At 39.9% G+C, this 24,055-nt stretch overlaps 1 protein-coding gene across 2 annotated transcripts in view; it reads left to right on the plus strand.

Moving 5' to 3' along the window:
* The window catches only part of LOC122795869 (leucine-zipper-like transcriptional regulator 1), a 1,318,154-nt gene that overhangs the window by 1,006,510 nt on the left and 287,589 nt on the right, over positions 1 to 24,055 (plus strand). The window lies entirely within an intron of this gene.

The raw sequence follows: 24,055 nt of genomic DNA on the forward strand, positions 1-24,055 counted from the left end.
TATAAGCTGAGCCACCCAGAAGGATTTCCTCACTACTGTAACTACCTGGTGGTCAAAGTATAGGTTACTATCTATTGTGTTCATAGGCCCCTCACCACTGGTCTACTTTTAGGGGTGTGCTATCAATATTATAATTTGCAAGGATAACTAATCTATTGAAGGGTATGATTACACATTGTTTTTGCACTAGTTGTTTCTTATTTTTAGGTCTGTTTGTGGAATGTCAACTCCATTTGGGGATTTGATGATTGCTCCCAGCTTACAGTCATCAACAAACTTGGTGAGCCAGAGGCCCCCAACATTGGCCTACACTTCAGAGAAGTATATACCAAACAGGAGCGGTCCCAACATTGAGCCCTGTGAGACACCACTAGTAACAGGTTTCTTATCAGAAGTGGATTTGCCTGTGTGGAGAACATGTGTCCTGTCAGTGAGCCATAACGTCTTATGGTTATCTTTCACCTGGTAGGCTATTTTTGCCTTATAGTTTGCTTTGCTTGCACCACCTTTCTAATTTGTTTGTTTAAACTGGTGAGTGTCTTTTTGCACTGTTTAGTCGGTTCCTTCTTGGTTTTGGAGAGGATTGTTTTTCTTTTGTTGAATATATTTACATATTTAAGCCAGGAGTCCACCAGGGTGGTTTATTTTTTTACAGTAATCATAGGTTTGATTCAGACAGGTACTGCCTCCTCTATGCAGCTATGAATGTGATTGACAGTGCTTTTGTGTACAGCCTAGAGTAGGCCTCAGTGTCATCTGGGTTCAGAGGAGCTTCGAAGTTTAATAAGCTGCCACTTAGTTTGAGGTAATTGGCCTTAGCAAAGTTTTAACAGGTTTGGAGTTTGATGTGAGGTCCAAGTTAGTTTTAATACTAAAGAAGATCATTTTGTGGTCAGATCTTACCAGGGAAACATTAGTGCATGGGAGGGAGCAGCATTCCCCTATGTTCATCAATACCAGTTCTAGGATATTTGTACCTCTAGCTGGTTAGCTAAGTAGTTGCTTCAGGATGTTTGGATAATGAAGTCCAAAAACCTCTGAGCAAGTGAATTATGGGTTGTAAAAGTCTCCCATTTTATGGAGGGGTCGGTATTAAGCTGGATATTAAGAGATTACAGTAGACTTAGATAGGAGGTGTGGCTTTCTAGACTCATGTTAGAGGATCTGTAACTAGTAAGGTTATGATAAGGGGTTACACCTATGGTTAGATGGACATGGAGCAGCTCAAGCTAGTCATGTTGTTGGAGCAGTCTAGCAATGTACTTGTCCTTTATGAACACACTCCTGTGTAACTGGAATTTCACACACTGGGAAACAATGTTGTCACCATTATAGTGACATAAAGAGGCATAAGCAGGCCCTCCTGAGCTGATGGGAGAGTGAGTTTAACACTGCAAACACTCCTCAGTTGTGTAAGTATAGTGGCCACCACAAATGAATGATATAGCATGGACTAGCCAGCCAAAACTTTTATTCATTATTCTTTCATATCCCATCTTTTTCTTTTCTGTACAGTTGCAGAAGATATTGCCTTGAATAGGGAGAAATATCAGGAGAGATTGACTCACCTCAGAGAGGCATGAGGTAAGTATGCCGCTGGTCTGAACATAAACCAGATTATATTTATTAGGGCATCAGTCCATGTCAGCTTCAGTAGACTTACCTAACCTTTATATCAAGCAGATATAGCTGTTCTATTGCTACATTTTACTTTGAATTAAAGCTCCTCATTTAAGAATAAAGGTGTTTTTTACATGTGTTGGCCTCGTTAAGTATTTACGTTTAACAGTAGTCAAGCCATGGTGCCTTGCCGAAGATTTTGCCTTGTTTCGTTATTTTGTTTCTCGGCAACTTTAGCAGTATCAACAGAGTTTTTTACACATGAATAAATATTATGGGGTTCAATAAGAGCAACCGATAGAGCAACAAAATTTTGTGTGCTGGTTTATGCTAGAGAATTCCAGACTTTTGTGCATTTTGGTTTCAGAGAATAGCATGATGTCATTTTTTTTTCTACCTCTTTCAGAAACATTAAAATGATGTATAAAAGTATAATATCTGTGCAAAGGAAAGTAAACATATTATTCTCAGTGAGAATGGAAATATCTACAAAGGTATAGCTTGGTTTGGCTTGGTCACAATAGTGATAGTAAGTGGCAGGGTCACTAGTCTTCACTCTGGCTGAAGTAAAAGACTGGAGAGTGATCACTTTTAATAAAACACTGAATGGCCAATAAGTATGTTAAACACTACGTTCTTTGTTTACTGTATTGGTTAAAGGGCATTAATTCCATCTTGGAGTGCTGAGGTTCTATAGCAAGTCTGGTAGCACTTGTCAAATGAATACTCACACAGGACTGAAAACATAGTCATTGTTTTCAGTTTCCTCCGTCTGCTAATCAGCCTCCAAACAATAAAAGTCGTTCTGTTGTATGGACAGAGTTTGTTTATACTTACTGCCTCTGTTAGATGCAAATAGAAGAGAAATATGAGAATGAGAAGGCATTATCAAGTGAATAAAGTGAACAAGCTGATTTCTCTGATGAGTTGTAGCAATTTCAGTGACTGACGCTACTTTTATATTTTTTATTGGGCTACTCTATCTGCTTTTCCTGCATCTGTTTTCTTAACTATGGGTGTTGGGTGATCCCATGTGATATGAACTCCACCATTCTTAATAATCCTTTGTCTCGGTCCCCTTCAATAACACACATCACACCAAATGATATTTGACGACCTTTATTAAATTTCCATAACATAGTTTTGATCACCAACTTTATTAATTACAACTATTCATGGTATAATTGATTCTAAATACAGCATAACATCCTTGTAATGTTAATCAGGGCAGCATACCTACTCATCCTGCCCCAGTAAGCAACGTCCATACCTCTACTCACTTGCTTTACTTATGAAGCAGCATCCCATCTCACTTCAATGTTAATCAGGGCAGCGTACCTACTCACCCTGCCTAACAAGCAGGGTCCATACCTCTGCTTGCTTACTTTACTTATGAAGCAGCGTCCCAACTCACTTCATACACCATCCATTGAATTACCTTCCACCAAACAAGCACCATCCTTACCTCAGCTTGCTTATCTATTCGGCAAGCTTCCTCCAACTACTCATTTTCTTTTCCCAGATCCTTGAAATGAATATCCAGACATCAGAGGGGGAACAGAAGAGGGCAAGCCTATCCCTCTTCTCCACCCACCAGCCTGACCAGGCTGTTCCCCCTCCCTTATACCCGAAATTCTTCAATCCACTTCCCATAAAGGGGAAGGGTCAAGCCAAACATCATTTGGTGTACCCATCATCTGTAAAGCACCTTGGAATCCTGTCAAGCTCCTTTGCCATGCCATCACTGAAACACACCCTAGTGAACTAAATAAAGTAGGATTATCGTGACCCCGTTGTAACACCGGAACATCCACACCAAGAGAACACATACCCTTTTAGCCCGCTGCCTTCAAGGCTGAAATCATGGCTCAACCTGACTGTATTGACAGCCTATAACCACAACAAACCCACAAACTATAACCCCTTGAACTCAAGATGGCACCCAGTCAAACAACTAATAGCAAGTCTCACACCCAAAACCCTGTTGGCCGTAGCTTATCACCATAACCCACCCACTACCCAGTTCTATATGTGCAACAACTCCATTACCATAGGGAACAGTCTAACTCCAACTTTAATGTCCTACCTTAGCTGGCAAAAAAACAGCACCCCTTGACCTAGTTCCCAAAAACCCACTTATGCTCAGCAACAAAATACTCTACATACACAACCATAAACACCCCCAATTCACTCATTACTGAACCATTCTTAACCCCTGTTTGGCCCTGGCCTTTCCCCTGGAGAGCTCTTTCCTTATATTACCTATACCACTAGTAGGCAATTAAGTCCTGTCCTACTGCAGCCTTATCCTGCAACCAAGCTTCCTTTAAACCTTCTGACTCGAATGTAACACACAGTTTTAAAACTACCCCACCAACTGCCTACCTACCATGCTTCTTAAAACTCTACTCACAAAATTGACAAGAGCCATAGGGCTTTAGCCTAATAACTCCTGTGCTCCTATGAATGTCATGACTCTACTCATCCCCACACTCCCCAAAAACCATTCCCAACTGTTTCCTTTTTGGCCCCCCCTACCTACCTTTTCCTTACTTGCCCCTATACCAATGCAAACACAGAGCTCTAATATACCTTAATAAGGTGATTACTCTGACCCACTTTGTGCCCCATTCCGGTTGCAAAACATCTGTCCTATCTAAACATTACCTTTCAGATCCCCTTTCCAAGCTGCTGCATGATGCCTTCTGTCCTTCAGCAATTACAGTCAGTAACTGTTGCCACCTTGTGCTCACCATGTGTAACCTTTTCACTCACCACTGCTTCCATCATCTATGAATTCCTTGTGTATCGCCACCACTGGTACTCGGCACACCACCCTCTACAAAGAAAACGACAAGCGTAAATCCTCTAATATGTAAAGAGAAGGCTCTACCTTATACCCACCTATTCCAAATTATAGCAGCAGCATTCCAAAAAACCCCAATCTGCAAGAATGAAAAGACATGTAACTCATCTCAAACACATAATGCACATTTCAAGACATCTTTGAAACAAACTCCTGCCAACCCGGGAAGGAGTGTACCACCACCACACACAGTTATGACAAAGCAGCCATAACTGAAGCTATACTTCCAACAAACCTATCAAACACCCACTATAAATTTAACTACCAGTTGAGTATGTTACAACTAAACCCCACACCTGAAGGGACCTATCAATATCCCCAACCAGGGTAATCTTGAGATTCCATACCACATCACTTAGCACACTGTATAAGCCAAGCTAACATATTGTAAAACCATCCGCCTAGCTCTTAACCTTCCACCTCCAAATGAGGCACACTAACCAACATAATGTCGAACAAATGGTCAAAATGCAGCAACCTAATAGCTTACTAGCAGCTTACAAATGCAATTAGGTATTACTTAAATAATCTTCTTACAAACTTAAAAAGGTTGATAGTACCGGTTTACTTAACCTAGTTATTCAAAATGGTATGAAGCCTGCAACTCAAATGATTGTCATTCTTTGACAAAAAACTGCAATGATTTGCTAGTAGGCCACCCTAAATTTCCCAGAAAGAGACTCCTACACTGCCCTCACCTCCACTGAGCCACCTTTACAGCAGTGACAAATGTAGTTTCAAATGTTGTGGTGTCTGTTTTCTAAATGGTGATTAGGAATCTGGTTAAAGCTATAAGTGGGGGAGGGGGGGTCCTGAAAGTCTTTGCTCAAATCCCTGTCCTTGCCTGCACACTCCTGTTCTGATATTTATATTTAAATAGACTTAATTAGGGTCCAGCTTCTCTCAGCCTCTTAGTACAAGAAATCTGACAGCACCTAAAATAATGGGAAGGAGGGGCCAAAAGCCTATAAATGATAGCATGCAATATTCAGCTGCCATTGCCAAATGGCCAGAACAACCCATTTTCACTACCTGCCCTGAGCTCAGAAACTACTGACTTTCCCATCCAACCACTCCCATACACACTATCTTATTCTCCATTGCCTAAAGGTGAAAAGACTACAACCATGTCAGTTTTGAAGCTGCATATGCCCAAACCAGCAAAGTAAATGCGGCAAACCTCGTCACGCGGACCTCCCCAGAGCCCACAAAAGAAAACAAACACGCACAGCCTCCATTGTGGAAAACACCCCAAGATGCGAACGGCAAACTGACCCCACCAGAGGATCCTGCCCTCAATGGCAACAAACCACCACCACCAACGAGCAGAACAACCAATCACCCAAATAATTAAATAAACAAACAGGAAACAAATCATGGTGCCCTCACCAACAATGGCCGCAGTAGGAAGGAAACTCTCAACCTAGCTGTAGGCATGAGCGACACCACCTGAAAGACCCAAGGAGGCAGAAAATCAAAGAGGGTACCACAACCAAAGCTCCACACAAGGCCACCATCATGTAGCTGCAAATCATCAAAAACCCAAGGACCACAATGCCCAACAACCCAAGAGGAAGACAGTCCCACCTCTGCAACATGCCCAACACACAACTCAGCAAACCAGTCTTTTCCCATATGACACACATAAGCCATGCGACAAATCCCCCAGAAACAGCATCCAAGTTGACAGCTACCAATTGGGCCTCATAATCCCCAGCAAAAGCAATGGAAAAAAAAAAGTACAAAGCAGGCCCTTTCTATCTTCATTAATCAAACCAGGAACCACAATACAAAACAATGGATGCACACTTTATTAATTTATTTATCCATTTATTCATACGAAACAAAAAGCTAGCAATAGAACTTCTTCTCCCTTTTTCCCCTTCTCCTTTTTCTGTGTTCCCACCACAAACAAATGGTGCGTGTCTCTCAACCCGCCAGCAACTCCAGGAATGGGAAGGCCAGATCAGTGCCATCCAGTCAAACCACCCCACTTTCTCTCCCCTCTGCTACGAAATCAAGTCCCATACAATATTCTTACTGTTTCATGGGCTGCTATTTGTTAGTGCTACGCAATAAAATTCTTACTGCATAACATACTAAAATACTGAATTGTCAGCATCGTTCATTCCACCTAGTTGTTAGAGACCTTTTACTGTGAAACACTGCAGAAATCAGTTCAAAAGTTCTCCTTATGTACTGCTGACTTGTTCTGCAATGAATCACAGGCTGTTGATTCTGGAACTGTACAGACACATCAACATTTGGTTACAAACAAAATCTATGCTGTATTTTTTACACAAAACATTTTTTTTGAAAGGTATCTGATAGGAAGGTGGGGGGGAGACAGCAGTCCATGCAGTGACAGATCTTTAGTGTGGTGCTTAAGACACTAACTGTCCAACAACGTACCTCGAGGGACCATACCACACCAAAAAAACATCCCCACCACTGTAAGGCCACACGCCAAAGCAAAACCCTATTCCGATAGGACTGCCAACCATGTCACGAGCATCCGCACCCACCGGCATTGCAGTGCCAACACCCTAACCCATGCCTATTGCCTCAGCGTGTGGAGACAGAGCAGCAACCACCAAAGGCAACCACCAGTCAAAGCTGTCGATCCCAGGACAGACAAAAACCAGCTCGAACAGCAGAGCCCCAACATGATGAACTGGCCGGTCACCAACCAACGATCCAGGCAATCACCATCCATGAACCCCACAAAACCATCTGCTAGGTGAAACCACAAAACCAATTATCCCAACGCAACCCATGCCCCTACACCCACATTCAAAACTGGAACTACTTATATGCATTCCCCATGGTTAGGTCAATGGGGGAGAAAAAAAAAACTTCCCCACCAACATTCAACCCATCCTACGTACCTCACACATATGGAAGGACCGATCAACAACATATCTCCCAGCCCGAAAAAACACCTGTGGCTCTACTGAAACCATAAAGGAAATGTCACGAAATCCTACCACCCAACGACTACCCACCAGACAAGAGAGCTAGAAGACAAGGGCCCCACCGCATACTCACTGAATCAAGTCTTACCATACCTCTCCTATCCCGCTAACCTTTTAAAGAGGCTTGCCCCATACTGCCAGTTGCCTATGCGAAGAAACTGCAAGTACCATGACCCTGCTACTATAGCCACCATTAGGAATAACAACACACAAGTAAGCAGCATTGCCAGAATATGTAACAATCAACAGAAAAAAAAATCAATGGCAATCCATATTATTAAGCAGGACGCTCCATCCACAAGCCTCACCAACTACAATCACAACAATCACCAACCTGTCCATGTGACTCAGACCTCCTGACCTCATTACTCTCTGCTAATTCTGCAACTAAGCAACCCAATAAATGCCAGAGAAGCGGAAAGAATGCAAACAAATAACACTACAACTACACCTCGCTAATGAACGTTACCCACCTGCTCCACATTCAACCATTCTAAGGCCTACCTGCCCACCAATACCTACAGGTCATCTTGGATGTAGACAGTGCCTCTCAGCTATCTGTATACTGTAGTGTTTATAAAATCCCCAGTATAGCAGTCTAGCCACATTATTGAGTCTTTCAGCACACAGACTCTCAGTCATGAAGGTAAGCAACCAGCAATGAGATGTACAACTATTTCCAGTTGTGTTTTATAGAACAGGTATTTGCCTGTTTCTTTCACATTTGCAGTAGACTTTGTAAACCAATGTGTAGATAGCCCACTATCTCAGGCCACCAATATTATCCTTTCATCTTTTTGTTTAAATTCAGCTCTCTTTAACCATTCCTGCATCAAATTTTGGTCAGTATTTGGTGGTTTTTCTAGTAGTTTTATTTAATTATTTTATTTTACATTTCTTGACTGGGCTAGTCCAACTGGATACATGTCAATTTTCAGTAGAGGCCTGGGGAAATAAGCTCCATTCAGCTAAGTAGATTATGAAATAATAATAATAACAATTGTAAAAACTAATGAATTACAAGAAGGTAGACAATAATAATACACAAGAAGGTACCCTATAACAATATAGTAGCAAAAACATTTTACATGCGTAACTGCATACAAGATATGTTTGCATTATTACAAGTGAATAACAGAATTTACAGGTATAAAACAAAGAATATTTCACACAGTAGAAAGCGTAATATTAATCACAGAGAAAGCTAGCAGGAAATTCATGTTGAGTGGGTGAGGTGAGAACACAAGATTTTAAGTAAATTTCACACTGCACTCCAAGCGTAAAAGTAGCAAATATCTACATGGTGGGTAGTTTTCAAATTCTAGAGTCCAGGAGAGACAGAAGCATATATACACAAGGTAGAGGAGATTTTTGAGGGTTTATACTCTGGTAAAGATATCCAGAGAGACTAGGCTAGTAATAGCATTCAGTAAGCTAGTGGCCCAACTAACTGAGGTCAGTAGAAGTAGTATGGACAGAGGACTAAAATAATAGTGAATAAGAGCATAGAACATAGGAGGTTATTAGTCAAGGTTAGAGCATGGACAAAGCCATTGAGTTTTAAGGAATGTTTTTAATTTGCTTCTTGAAAAGTATTGTTGAAGAAAGAGATGTTAGTTCACTGGGAAGCCTGTTCCAAATTTTTCCCACAGAGTTTGAGAAAAGACAGTCACCCGATCTATTATTGGCTTTATGGGTGGCCACTAATAATTTGTTAGCTGAGCGTAGGGTTATAAGATTTTTGTATGGGGAGATAAGGCTGCTGAGTATTTGGGGTGTAACTGGGATGGTGAAAAATCTTTTGGGTGATAGTAAGTTGCTGAACTAGAAGCTTATTTTGCAGTTCAAGCCATCCCAGCTGTTTGAAATTTATTTGTCTCTATATCTGTGGGCTTTCCATTTTTTTTCTTTTCTTCTGGTCCTTCATATTATTTATTTATTTATTTTTAGCACATTCAGATGCTGTCTGATTATTATCTACCTATGTTTTTTGCTTTCTGATTTTTGTCTGTTTCTGGTTTGATTTCCATTCCCACACAGTTTTGTAAGGGTTCTGCTAAACTAAGCAATAATGTCATCTTGGATACTTTTCTTCATGCTTTAGAACTTTCACTGTTTGGATTTAATGAAATTAGAAAATAAGTATGCATGCCGACATGCAGTCAGTTTTGAGGAGGCCCGTTTTTGCTTTATCTTGGAATGCACTGGTTTTAACACATCATTAAATGAGCATGAAGCATTTTTATTGTTTTCTCTTTCAACTGATTCAGTGCTGTTATGGCAAGTCAGTCACACCAAAGTTGTAAGTTAGGACAGGAAGAGAAAACAGATTTATAACATGGACTTTATTCCTAGATAATAAGCAGTTTGCAGTACTAGCTTTAGTCTTCTGACATATTCCATACTAACTCTTTTTTTCATTTGCTCATGTTTTCTACTGAGCCCTTCATCTATTCCCAGATATTTATACACTTGCTCTTGCTCAAGTTCCTTTATATCAGATCCCTGTCACTGTTTGATATTTTCTTCGTGATGCAGTTTTCCTTTTATAAATGTTGCTTTTGCACATTTAGCAAGTCCAAATGTCATTTTTATATCATTTGAGAAAGTTTTGATTATTTGCAGTTATCCTTTCAGATACTTATTTGATGAACTATGCAATTTTAAATCATCTACAAAAAGTATATGCGCTGTCTTTGAATAAGGTTGGTGTCTAGAAGTTCAGCTGAATGCATACATAGCCTGAGTATTAAGTAAACAGCGTAATGAGTTAAGGATAAAACAGCAGCAATGGCAAAATGTTACCCTGGAACATTTCTCTTTGAATTTTTCTCTGGGATAATAATTTACTCTTGGTCATGGCTCAGCTGCAAAGTAGTTTGCCACTGTTTCATTGTCACTGTAATGTAATTGATCGATACAAGATTTATCTTATACATCTGCAAGTATTCCATAATCCACGGCTGTGAGGTACTGTTGAATTCTTTTTTGTAATCTGTCCATGTCATACTTAGATTCTTCCCATTTTCCCAGATCTCTCTTATTTTATTATTAACAATAGATGATCTTTTTTTATATATGACTTTCTATTATTTTTTTCTATTATTATTATTTGTATTGCTATGATTGAAATGTTTTCTATATGGCTATAAACTATATATTAATTCTAATACATACTATATAATGTATATATTGTTGAAAGGCAAGTTATTGGGCTATAGCTCATAGGTTGACTTGTAGGTTCACTGTTAAGGAGGACAGAAAAATTATATTTTATTTATTTATTTTACATTTGTTAACCGGGGGTGTTTGACTGAGCCAAAAAGGCCCTTTTTCAGCAGAGGCCCGGGGAGAAAAGCTCCACATAGAAAAATTACAGATACATTTAGACATGATCAGTATACGCACAAATTACAAAAGACATGTTTTACAGTGGTATGCAGCACATCAACAGTTACAGTGGAGAGAACAAAAAAAATATTAATTTAAAAATAAAGGTACTTAATAGATTTGTGGTATACAGCTGAAATTTGGAACATAGGTAGAATACATACATAGTACACAGGTACAGTACATACATTGTAGATTAGCCAGTGTTTGTGAGAATTGTTTTCAATCTTAATCAAGTACTCTAGGTTTAGTATGTGTACCTTATCCGCTTTCAATAGCCTGGGGAGCAATCATGGCACTGTCAACTTTGCTTGAGATGTTGCCTGATGAGGTCTTTAAAGGAGGCTTTGGATAATGTGTTTTGAATGCTAGTAGGGACAGAGTTCCATTTTTTAGCCACTGAACTACTATATAGTGCATCTTCAAAGCTATTGTAGCTGTTGGTGACTTCTAGTAGTAGTTTGCTTGATGATCTAAGAGGCCTTTTGGCTGAGTAATGTACTAGGTTTTTGAGGACAGAACACTTATTGGGGAGGTAATAGATAGAATGACAGAGGCAGAGCTGACTGTATGTTAGGCAGTTCAAGCCAGTGGAGCTGTCTCACAGCAGTACACTGATGAGTTCTATATGAGCAATTTGCAGCAAAGCAGACAATTCTGTTACAGCAGGCTTCCATTTTGCTTAGTTCAGTTTTGTTGAGATGAATCAGAATGGGAGATGCATAGAGTAGGCTGGATAGAAGTTGGGAGCGAGCAATGGCTGATCTTGCATTGTTGGTAAGAAATGGATTGATACGGTAGAGTGATCCCAGTTCGGCAAGTACTTTTTTAATAGTTAAGTTGAGATGACTATCAAATTTTAGGTGGGAGTCTATGGTTATTCCCAATAGCTTAGCCTGTGCCACTGGAGCGATTGGAGTAGAATTTGTGGAGTGGATAGTGAATTGACTGTTATCAGTGTTTTTGTTAGAACTGGTTATAATCATAAGCTGAGTTTTCTTTGGATTGAGGATAAGTTGGGCTTTGTTAGGTAGTTTTCAACGTCAGAGAATGCTAGTTGAGTTGTTTGCAGGAGGGTGGGAATGTTTTGTGCAGCACAGATTAAGGTTGTGTCATCTGCATACTGAATGATAGATGCATGCTGTGTGGATGTATGGAGGTCATTTCTGAAGATTGTGAATAGTAGTGGTCCTAAGAGAGAACCCTGTGGGACTCCTATAGTTATGGGCAGCTGAGGAGAGAGAGCATTTTCCCATTTCACAGCTTGGTACCTGTCAGTTAAGTAGCTTTGGAACCAGGTAAGAGTGGAGTTTGATAGATGATATTGGTTTAGTTTGTTTAGCAGGATTTGGTGCAAGACTGTGCCAAATGCTTTGGACATATCCAAAAAAGAGATGACACCTGCAGGCCTTCATTTTTGAGACATTTTACTGTGTCTGTGAAGCAGAGGAGGGCTGTAGTGGTACTATGGGCAGATCTGAAACCATGCTGAGTAGGTGACAGGATGTTGCTGTCTAGGAGATATTTTAGCATCTGGGTATGGATGCATTTTTCTAGGATTTTGGCCAGGGGGAGAGTAAAGCAATGGGTTTGTAGTTATTAAGTGCAGTGGATGTCCCACCTTTATGTATGGGTGTAACATAGGATATTTTCCAGAGTTTAGGCACATAGTTTTCAACAATTGATCTGTTTATGAGAGTGGAGATTGGGATATCAGTATTAGTGTTATTTGTGTTTGGGGGAATAGTGAGGAAGGAGCTGTCATGTGATACTAAGGATAGAATTGAGTTCACAAAGTGGGAGTTGAATTGTGTTTCGATGGTAACTTTACTGTCAGCAGTGGTTGGTTTGGGGGTAGCCTTTCAGGTGGGTTTTAGAAGCTGGTTTACATTTTTCCAAAATATTTGGGGGTTGTGTTGGTATTTAGTTTGTAATGTCGTGTAGTAGGATTTTTTGTCCAGCCTAATGCATTTTTTTGCATGGTTGCACAGTTCTTGGTACTTAGTTAGGCTTTGTGTTTCTTTGTTTTTTTTTATAGTAAAGCCAGGCAGTGTCTCTGGACTTGAGGATTTGTTTGGTTTCTTTACTGAGCCAGGGCTTTGTAGAGGTTCTAACCTTGATTTTGCGCAATGGAGCGACAGTGTCTAGGTGTTGTAGAAATGTTTTGTTGAAATATGCTACAGCCTGGTCAAATGGGAGGGTTTTTAGGGGGGTCCAGTCACAGTTACAGAGTAAAGTATTCAGAACCTCAGGAGATAATTGTTATGTGTTTCTAGTGGATATATAGTTAGTGGTTTTGCATATGCTTGTTCTACTACGTATAAAGTATATTATGTTGTGGTCACTTAAGGTGTCTGGGAGACTGCCTGCCTGGGTACAATGTGGAATTGTTAGTTAGGACCCAGTTAAGGATGGATTCCCTTTTAGATTTTTTAAAACATCTAGTTGGAATTTGGACTAGCTGTTGGTAGCCATGGAGATTTATTAGATTACTTGATGGTTCTGATATGCAAGTGAACCAATCTAGGTTGAAATCCCCCAGAATAAGGGTTTCTTGTGAGTTTGTGGAAGAACACCAGGATAAGAAGTCTTCAAGGCTAGCAGGTGTATTACCAGGTGGAATATAGATCACAATTGTGTTGATGACCTTTTTAGGGTGAAGTTGAAGTTGTGAGATAAGTATATCCCAATTATTGGGTGAGGGGTAGGAGTTTGGTAATTGATGTACAGTTAAGTTGGACTTATACAGAAAGGCAGTTCCACCCCCTTTACAAAGTGGTCTGTCTTGTCTAATAATATTGTAAAGGGTAGGGAGAACTTCTGAGTTAGCTATGTTTTTATTTAGCCAGGTTTCTGTTAAAGCAACTATGTCTGGGGAGTAGTGTGCTATTGTGGCCTGGAGTTCAGGTATTTTATTTTTGATACTTCTAATATTAATATTTAGCATTAAAAGATGGTTGATTTTGCTGCTGTTGTTGATGTTCCCAGGGATGAAGATAGTGGGGGTGTTATGTTCTGATATTTGTGTTGGAGCAGTTTGTGTTGGACAGGATGGATTTAGGCCTGGGTTGGGGTGGATATCCCCACTTATGTTGAGCCTGGTGTTAAAATGATGATACAGATGTTGGAGTTTGGTGAGGAGTGTGAGAAAGTATTGTGTTTTTTTGGACTAGGAATGAGAGCATGTGTGTTTAGTTCTGAATTGGTCCGTTATGTAGTTCTTGAACAATTGTGAGCAGATATTATTATAATGTGTGGTGTCTGTATATGAGAGTGCATAATGGGGTGTTACTAAGTTTAGGGATATTGCTAGAGTGATAACTTGTGGTGTTATAAAGAATTATGAGAAGACAGACTACACTTAGTTGTGTGATAGTCATGGTTATAAAGTTTAAGATGGTACTAGATGGGGGTCAGAATAGGAATTATGGGGTTGCACTATATGTGGATAGATAAGTAGTGTAGGTGATATAAAAAATGCCTAATGGGAATGAGAGTGATTGGGAGTATTTTGTGCGGAGCCAGTTGGTGTGGTATAATGTGATCTGACTTGAGGAGCTGTGATTGGTGGAGGTGATGTGAGGGTGAGCTGTGGGTGTGGCTGTGATTACTATAAATGTAGAGGTAGTGGGGGTGGGAGGGAATAGGGGGCAGTGCAGAGGAGCGGAGAGAGCCCAAGCATTAATGAGGGCAAACGAAGCGGGGCAGAGCCCACTAAGATAAAAATAAAAAGTAAGTATTACTTTACAAATATGAACACTTTAAACAAATTATTGAGGTCTAATGGCTTACCAGCAAGCAGAATGCAATTGCTGAAGAGCCCTTGTGTCCTGGTGGGAGACTAGACATTTAAAGATGGCTCCATGCTCAGCAGGATTCTAATATAGATTTAGTATTGGGGGAGGGAGATAGTACAAGGGGTGTAAACCAGGTGGAATGCAAAGAAACCAGAGAGGCAATCAGTGGAAAACTATCAGTGAAGGCCTCAGAGGGGGTAAGTAAGAATTCAAACTGCATGTAAAGTGAAGGAGAGAAGAGACAGCAAACTTTATTAAGGTTGGGAGTGTGTCTTCACATTGACTTGCTGATTAGTAACCAGTTTGTGCACAGATTAGAGTAGGGAGATACATTAGCAATGAAAGGGAAGGTATAGAGATGCAAATAAACAGGTGGGCCTCCAAGTGATACAAACTAAGGCAGAAATCACTGAGAGGGCTGTTTGATGGTTAATTTAGCCACAGGGATCTGAATTTACTGTCTATTGGTCAGTTAGGATTACTACACTAGCTGGGGGGGACACAAGGCTACAACAGTCAGTTTTATTAGCACGCTGAGAACTACTAAGTAATACTGCTAATGTAATAGCTTCACTCTCATAAAAAATACAAGTAGAATGTCTGGGTGGACTGACCCTGCTCTTGAGGCTCAAAATGTATATCCTTGTTTAGTTTTGCAGTACTGATTTCTTCTTATACTGTATGGGTGGAGTGGTAGCTGTAGACTGCAGATTTACTTGAGTGTGCTCAGCAAGCAGAAGTGTATATGTAGTCTACACTTTGTGGTAACCTTTATGAAACCCCCTCAGTATTTAAAGCTGCAAGAAAATTAGTAGGAAAACTAAAATTTGGATGAAGAAGGTGTGACATCTGTGTACTGGCCCAGTAATCAAGGAGCCTCAATCCTCACCACTAACACCAGTGAGGGGCATCCACATTGGAAAGGATAACAAATACACACACAGTAAATTACAATTTCCCTTAAGAGCACACAGAGATTACAGTCAGTCTGGGGCTGGTTTATCCCTTTCTCTCTAGATCCCCAGTAAGAATCCCCACTGGCACAGCTATAGGGTACAGATCTCAGCCGAGTCGTCAAGCCACAACCTCCAGTGCCCTCTCTGTCCAACCAGTGCTTCGTGTCCCTGCCCAAGTAGCTGACGCACACATATTTTGAGATTTGGTTTATATACAAACACACACACACTCCTTGGGAAGGCTGGCACAGGTTCTCCAGCTATGCCCCCTCCTGCCAGGCTATAAGGTAGTAATCACTGCCACCAACTACTCTTATCAGCTACTAAAAAGGCCCTTACCAAAGGGTGCCCGATTTATATTGTGCAATATTATTATCCAAATAGTAAGTGGACAAACAGCAAGGCGTATTGGAGCGGCCTTGTACAGTATCACCAAATACATGCAAGTACTCTAGAGCTTAAATTATCTCTACACAAAACAGCCACAATTGAAAGATTTAAAAATATTTAATAATAAATAATAAAATCACAAGATAAATCTTCTCAATTCAACACAGTGCTAGTCAAGAGTTCAGAAATCATGGGAAATTCTTAAAATAATACTGTAGAATAGTCTGACATCAGTATAGAAACAGCTAGACTAAATCTGTCTAAATTCCTATCTAACTCTAAGAGCAATCACAGTTTTAAATAAACTTACATACAGAGTGAATGTTCTTCAGACAAAATCCAAAATGCTATCTTTTTCTCTCTGAGATCCCTTAAATTGATAACTCATCACTGTTGACTCATTTTAGATTACATCTTTCTTCTCTGGTTCCCAGGCTAACAGAAACTCAGATTTTTAGCATTTCTTTGATCTTGCACCTGGATAGGAAACCACAGCGATAAAAGACATTATATATGTAAAATCTAGCAATTAACTCTGGTCCTCAGTCCAGACATTACATCTCCGAGCTTTAAGATCAAACAGTAATACAATGCTTGACTTATCAGCTTTCTTCCAGCAGAGTGCACTGTGGTTACATTTTTGAAGTTCAACATTTAACACAGTTTTCTTACATAAGCCTGTGAATTATATTCATATTTACAATGACATAGAATTATCTACAAAATTCTATCTAACTAGGCTGGCAGCCTTCACATATCTTCACAGAAGGTATGAGTTATGTTTGCCTCAGAACAGTGTACACATAGTGTAGGAATTAATTAATCCCAGTGAGTGTTTTTTTTTTCCTATCAACCAGGTTGGTGTTTGTTTAGGGTATGTATATATGTAATTTTTACTCAAGCCTACATCTTTATATAAATGTTAATACCTTTAGCCAGAAGTTAGGTACTGCATCTGGACCCGGGGGTTTCCATTTAGGAGCTTTTCTAAATGTTGTCTCAGTTTCTCTAGCAATTACTTCCTCCCATTTCATATCCTCTGTATTAGAGCTTCTTACAGTTTCTTTTAATTCTTCTCTCCATTCGGCATCTTTGTAGTGTTTGATTGAGTCTTCATAAATATGTCTTACAGTGCAGATAAGTTAATTACACAATATGTCACTGAGTCAAGATATAGTACATAAATTATAAGTATTTGTAAGTTAGGTGAATAATCCTATAATAAAAAAGATACAACAAGCCCTTGTACAGTAGGTAGAGTAAACTATGATAATCTCAATTTTCAAGGTTACGCCTTTCTCTTGTACCCAAATTGGAACATTTTTAGAAACACTGGTGTTTTTCAGGACAAGCCAAGCATCCAAACAGTATAACAGACTCACTTTTACTATCTTTACAAAATAAGGATGCACTGTTGTAGAATGTTCCTGCCTCTATAACTGATATGATACTAAGGTGTTTCAAATATAGTATGAAAGCTTATTCAAAATTTAGATGAAATCTAGAAAATGTTTGTCATTTCTTTCATTTTATATATTGCAGTATACAACTGCTCAAATTAACAAAGTCTTATGAAAAAAGGAACCACTTTCAATTCTGTTAATCCAGTCTCAGATTACTTGTAAATGTTATAACAGTAAATTATAAATATAGCAGTGAATTATAAAATCTGCATTTGATTTTGTCACATATCATCACAATCCATATTATTAGATGAAAACAACAAAGCATTTATTAATATAAAGTTGGGCTTCAAATGCCAATCATTTGATAAGAGTCAGAAGTAAATTAGTTATCTCTCTATATCAAGAAGTAAAAAGGTCATAGTGTATGCAATCAGAGAGAAAGCAAAGGATTTACAAAGATCATCAGTGTATTTTGGAGAATGGAGTAAAAATAGCAAGGTAGAGCAGGAAAGTAAGAAAGGGAGGGAACTGATAGGGGAATAAAAAGAAGATAAGGAAAACTGTGTGTGTATGTGTGTGTGTGTGTGTGTGTGTGTGTGTGTGTGTGTGTGTGTGTGTGTGTGTGTGTGTGTGTGTGTGTGTGTGTGTGTGTGTGTGTGTGTGTGTGTGTGTGTGTGTGTGTGTGTGTGTGTGTGTGTGTGTGTGTGTGTGTGTGTGTGTGTGTGTGTGTGTGTGTGTGTGTGTGTGTGTGTGTGTGTGTGTGTGTGTGTGTGTGTGTGTGTGTGTGTGTGTGTGTGTGTGTGTGTGTGTGTGTGTGTGTGTGTGTGTGTGTGTGTGTGTGTGTGTGTGTGTGTGTGTGTGTGTGTGTGTGTGTGTGTGTGTGTGTGTGTGTGTGTGTGTGTGTGTGTGTGTGTGTGTGTGTGTGTGTGTGTGTGTGTGTGTGTCTGTGTGTGTGTGTGTGTGTGTGTGTGTGTGTGTGTGTGTGTGTGTGTGTGTACTGTGTGTGCTGTCTGTGTGTGCTGTGTGTGCTGTCTGTGTGTGCTGTGTGTGTGTGTGCTTTATGTTTATGTATGTGAGTAATATAAGTATGGTAGTCCAGTAGGAGTAAAGGGCAGGTTGCATGAGTTTTTTTGGGCAGACATAAAAGAAGGCTAAGAAAGCTTGGGCACAGCTACAGGATATGACTAAAGAAATAGTATTATTAACTGAATAAGTAAACAAGAGCTTGAAATTTCTCAGAGCATGAAGAAAACTGAACAACTGTCAAGAAACACAACCACTGGTTCCTAAAATTAAGAGAACAAAGGTTTCTTAGCTCAAGGGGAAGGCAACCATAGGAAGACAGGAAAGATGAATTCAAGAATGTTGTTTTTAATGGCAGTGACACCAATAGAATAGAATAGCCCCCTGTAGGAAAGTAGGCAAGGACTGAGAGGTTCTGTTTAAAAATGTGAAGCAAATTCAGTAAATTAAAAACGAATTTATCGAAAAGGCCACAGACATTGCCATATTTTTGGTATTCATTATTAAGTATTCATTCATAACAGTCTTTTCCAACTGATAAGCAAAGCTTTATTAATGCCAATGAAAATAGCATAATATTTCCATCAGTCATATTAAGAGCATGGTTAGTGAGTAATTAGATACCTGTCAAGCACTACTCTCATTTCTGAAGGGACTCCAGTTATCTGCTTAACTTGAGTGAAATGGCTTCTCTCAAATATTAGTTAAATCAGACTGAGATCTGTAAAGAAATTAAAGGCAGAGTTTTAAAAACTTATAAGTAGGGCTTACTGTTGCTTTTTTCCTGTCAAGAAGAGTAAATGTCTGACATAAAGATCAACTATACATCTAAGTTAGCAGGATGACTATGTACATAATACATATTGTTATGAATCTTGACTACAAAGCGTCACATACATCTAAAGGAACATGCAGTAGGCATCTTTTTCCATAATGCACATATTTTGTTGCAGGTACATCACCTGAAAATAAAGTGCAAGATAACAGGATTAATGGGTACCCAAGGGAATATCTAATGTGCACCTGAACCCTCACTACACATATGTGTATGCTAGTTTTGTGGTTAATACCACAGATTGTGGACATGTTTATGTTTGGTCTGGCAAGATAACAACATATCTCTATTGCAGAAACATTCCTAGTTAGAAAGAGAAGCATTTTTGGAATGACTATAAGAATATTTCTTTAGATCCCCAGGCTATTTTTGCTAAGGATCCATAAAAGAAGGTCATTGAGCCCATTGGACCATTTTCTGACCCAGCCAGAGAGTAGAAACTCAGTGAGAGACAGTATCATTTTAACATTTGCAAGTTCAATCAAAACAGGAAGAAAAATGCACATCAAGAAAAGAAATCTAACATTTGTTGTATGGCATGTGATGCATCGAGAAATATATTGTACGCACACACACACACACACACACACACACACACACACACACACACACACACACACACACATGCATATATACATTTATATAGCTGCATGGGATCAGGAATACCAGGCAGGATGAAATCCTCCTCCTCAAGGAAGAGTAAACCTGTCTGGTGAACATCTACAATAAATAAGCTCTATAATAAAAGGATAAAATTGCTGTCCAGGATCAAGAAGGAGCAGGTGTCTAATTGGAAGCAATCTCTCCTTAGCCTGAACAGGCAAATAAGAGCACCAGTGAAATCCTCCAAAGCAAACTTTGAGTCCAAACTGGCCACATCTGCTAAAGACAGTCATAAGGCTTTCTTCACATATGTCCGCAATCTTAAGGGAAGCACCCAGATCTTCTCAGAACTGGTGGTCAAGGACACCACATACACAAATGCAGTAAATATAGACAACCTGCTGGCAGACAGGTTCAATGAAAATTTCACTCCTCTGCCCCCCCCCCCCCATTAGTAAAACAGGACATCCCCAGTACCTGCCCCCCTCCCCTTATCTCTAGGAAGCAAGTCATCACTGCTCTCTCAAAAGCAAAAAATACAGCCTCCATGGGACACAATAATATCCCAGGCTGCATCCTACATGAACTCAGGCAGGAGCTTGCAGCACCATTAGGCACCCTATTCAACCATAGCATGAGTACTGACTTTGTCCCAGTCGAGTGGAAGACAGCTACTGTCATCCCTTTGCACAAAGGTGGAGTGTCCACCAATCCAGGAAATTACAGACCAATCAGCCTAACTAGCCTGATCTGCAAAGCAATGGAGCAAATTATCATGAACCTCATTAAGAAGGACATTGACAAACTCCAGACACTTGATCCCACACAGTTTGGTTTTGTCAAGCAGAGGTCATGCCTGTTAAATTTGGCCAGCTTCTTTGAGACAGTCACCAAGGTCATAGATGAGGGGAAGACGGTATACACCTCCTACCTTGACCTGGCCAAAGCCTTCGATACTATTCCCCACTCAGGTGTAATAGATAAACTTTCTCAACTAGGCATCAATCCATATGTTACCAGATGCGTAGCAAACTGGCTCACTGATAGAACCCACCTAGTCAAAATAGGGGAAGCCACCTCAAGTAGTAGACCTGTAACAAGCGGTGTACTCCAGGGATCGATCTTGGGGCCTCTGCTATTTGGGATATACTTCTCAGAGGTGCAGGCCAAATCTAGTGGGCTATGACTGACCAAGTTTGCAGATGACTGTAAGCTGGGTGCTTTCATCAATTCCCCTAGAGATGTGGACATCCTTCAAGAGGGTCTCACCCAAACAAATGACTGGTGCTAGAAACATGGTCTCAAACTGAATGCTAAAAAATGCATCATCATCCCTTTTTGGGACAGTGATGCCCCCACAAATTATCACATTAATAATAAGGTACTAAGCACACAATCGGTCGTGAAGGTCTTTGTCACCCAGGTTGATAGCAAACTGACTTCTGACCACCATATTGCCTCCATTGTTCGGAAAGCTTTCTACATGGCCCACCTCATTAGTAAGGGTATCTCATCCAGGGACAAGATGGTCATAACATCCCTGTAGTCTTCCCTTATATGATCCATTATTGAGTACAGTGCCCCTTTCGGCATGTACCTCACAAAGCACATGCAGCAGCTGGAGACACTACAGATGTTCCTCACCCAGAGAATCCAGGGCCTCAAACATCTACCCTACACAGACAGGCTAAAAGTACTATCCCTCTACTCAGTCTCCTGCAGACTCCTCAGAGGTGACCTCTGTCTGGCATACAAAGCAATCTCTGACCCCTCCCTGATGGGACCACTGCATATCCACAAGTCACTCGAGCAACCCGGATGGGCGAGCTCAGCCTGGTCTGTGACATCAATAGGACTTGGTGGGACAGATTTGTGTCCAAGAAACTCCCCATTTTGTGGAATAGACTCCCTCTCCACGTAAAGCAGAGTACATTATTAAACCTTTTTAAGCAGAACCTAGATAACTGGATGGGGAACAGAAAATACACCCCTGGGATTACACCTATGTCCCTGCTTGACAGTGGTACAGGGTGCTGACTTGTTAGAACATGGACTAAATTCTTGGCTAAGCTTGCAAGGGCCTCAGAGCCTGTAACCTAGTAACGTCCTATGATCCTATATATATATCTATATATATATATATATATATATATATATATATATATACACACACACACACACACACACACACACACACACACACACACACACACATGCACACACACACACACACACACACACACACACACACACACACACACACACACACACACACACACACACATACACACACACACTTGGAGAACAGTGCAGCAAGAAAGAAGACTATATCAGGAAAAAGAATGCAACACATACTGCACTGTATAGCATGCAATAAGAATTGCACAAAATAATTATTTATATTAAAATTATATTGCACTCTACAGGGTACAACAAGAATGTCATAAAATAATTGTATTTCAACACAATAATCATTGGAGAACAATGTATCATGAAGAACATTGTTGAAAGTTATTATTATTATTTATACATTATTAGCTGTGCTCATTGTATGTGTCCTTTAAAAATAAAGGCAAAAGTAAATATTTAGGAAGTTGGACTGAAATATGGGAGCATCTTTTATTCAACACATATTACATGTTTTATCACCATGATTATGTGAATGAGAAGTGAAAAGTATTTACCTGTAAGGTGGAAATGAAGAGTAGGGGGGTTAGGGTGGGTTATTCTTACAGAAGCGTTACATGGGGTAGATTGCTGATGGTGCTTTTAAAATTCCTTCTGAAGATATGGGAAAATTGCTAGGAAAATGGGAGGAAATTCCCATAGTTTATACACTAGGATGGAACATCTATGGTCAGTGATAGGAAGTTTGTTTTATGGAGTCTGTAGAGAAATGGTGTTGGGATTTCATAACTAGAGGTTGTAATTGGATTACTAGTGAAGTGTCTGAATGCTACAGTTTTGATAGCTTTGTGCATGATGTTTCCTAGGATGAGGCCTCCTCCCCATTTTATTGGGAGCCAGTTAGCTTAAAGTAAAAGGCATCAGAGGGCTACTCTAGCCATGTGGACTTTGGGCTGAGGGTTGTGAATCATTAGATTTTGTTGGCAGGGAGAGTCCAGATGACAGTCATTGTACTTCTGTCCATCCATAACCCATGTTGTTGGGATGAAAATAGAATATCATGCTTTAAGGAGGAAGAAAGTTTGTCAAATATTAACCTTTCCTTTCCTGGACCTTATACAGAGGTGGTAGCATGGACATAGATCTGATGTTTGAGACTGTGACTAGAGTGGATATCTTGGGCACAAGTTTGACTGCTGTTGTTTTTCATATGCTGGGCATAACATTTTATGCAACTGCTAAGTTGAAGATTTACAAGGAGACAATAAGGTGACCTTTACAGTGTGTAATAAACCAAGGGTACAGATCATCTGCCTTGGTGTATCTATCTGGAAGGCTTAGTTCTAGTAGCCTTACTATTTCTTTTTCTGTATATAGCTGTAGGGGAAAGGGGATATATAGCTGAGAGGGGCCGGGGGGTTAGGGGCAGGGTTTTACAGAGCTGCTAAGTTGGGAGTGTAGTTGCTTAAAGATGCTAGATTGGTGAATTCTTTCCTGAAGCCTGCATAGAAACGGTATCTATTTTGGGTGAAAATAAGACTAGGGAGGAGGTGCTGGTTTTCCTCTAACATTCGGTAATAAGATCGTGAAATTCACCTGTCTGCAAAAATGTTTGTTGCTTGCTATTTTTTGCCAGGATCCGATAGTGAAGGATGTGTCATCTAACTACTTTTTTGACAAGGATGTGAATATGTATGCACCTTCCTAGTCAAGGGGAATTTGGATTGCCAACAATGAGCTCATGTCTAATCTCTTTGGTTCAGGAGGATTTTCAGCTCAGGTGAGAACCACTTGCTACATTTATATTTTAGTAACCTACTTGTGTATATGTTTTTAGGTGTTAAATGGAAGAACTTAATAAGTTGGCTGTTGTTTTAGATTCAGAATACTGAAGAATAGGGACAAGTCAAAAGACTATATGCTGAGATTTTAGCTTATGTATGTTATTTTGGGATTTTAAATGGAAGGACATTCTAGATGGAAGTAGCTTAAGTGTGCCAGATTTTATGCTGAAGGTGATATGACAGTAGTAGCAGTAGGGGAGGGTCTATATCACCACATCGAAAC

Source organism: Protopterus annectens, chromosome 2.part2 (genome assembly GCF_019279795.1).
Source record: "Protopterus annectens isolate FY-2018-M chromosome 2.part2, PAN1.0, whole genome shotgun sequence".
NCBI lineage: Eukaryota > Metazoa > Chordata > Ceratodontiformes > Protopteridae > Protopterus > Protopterus annectens.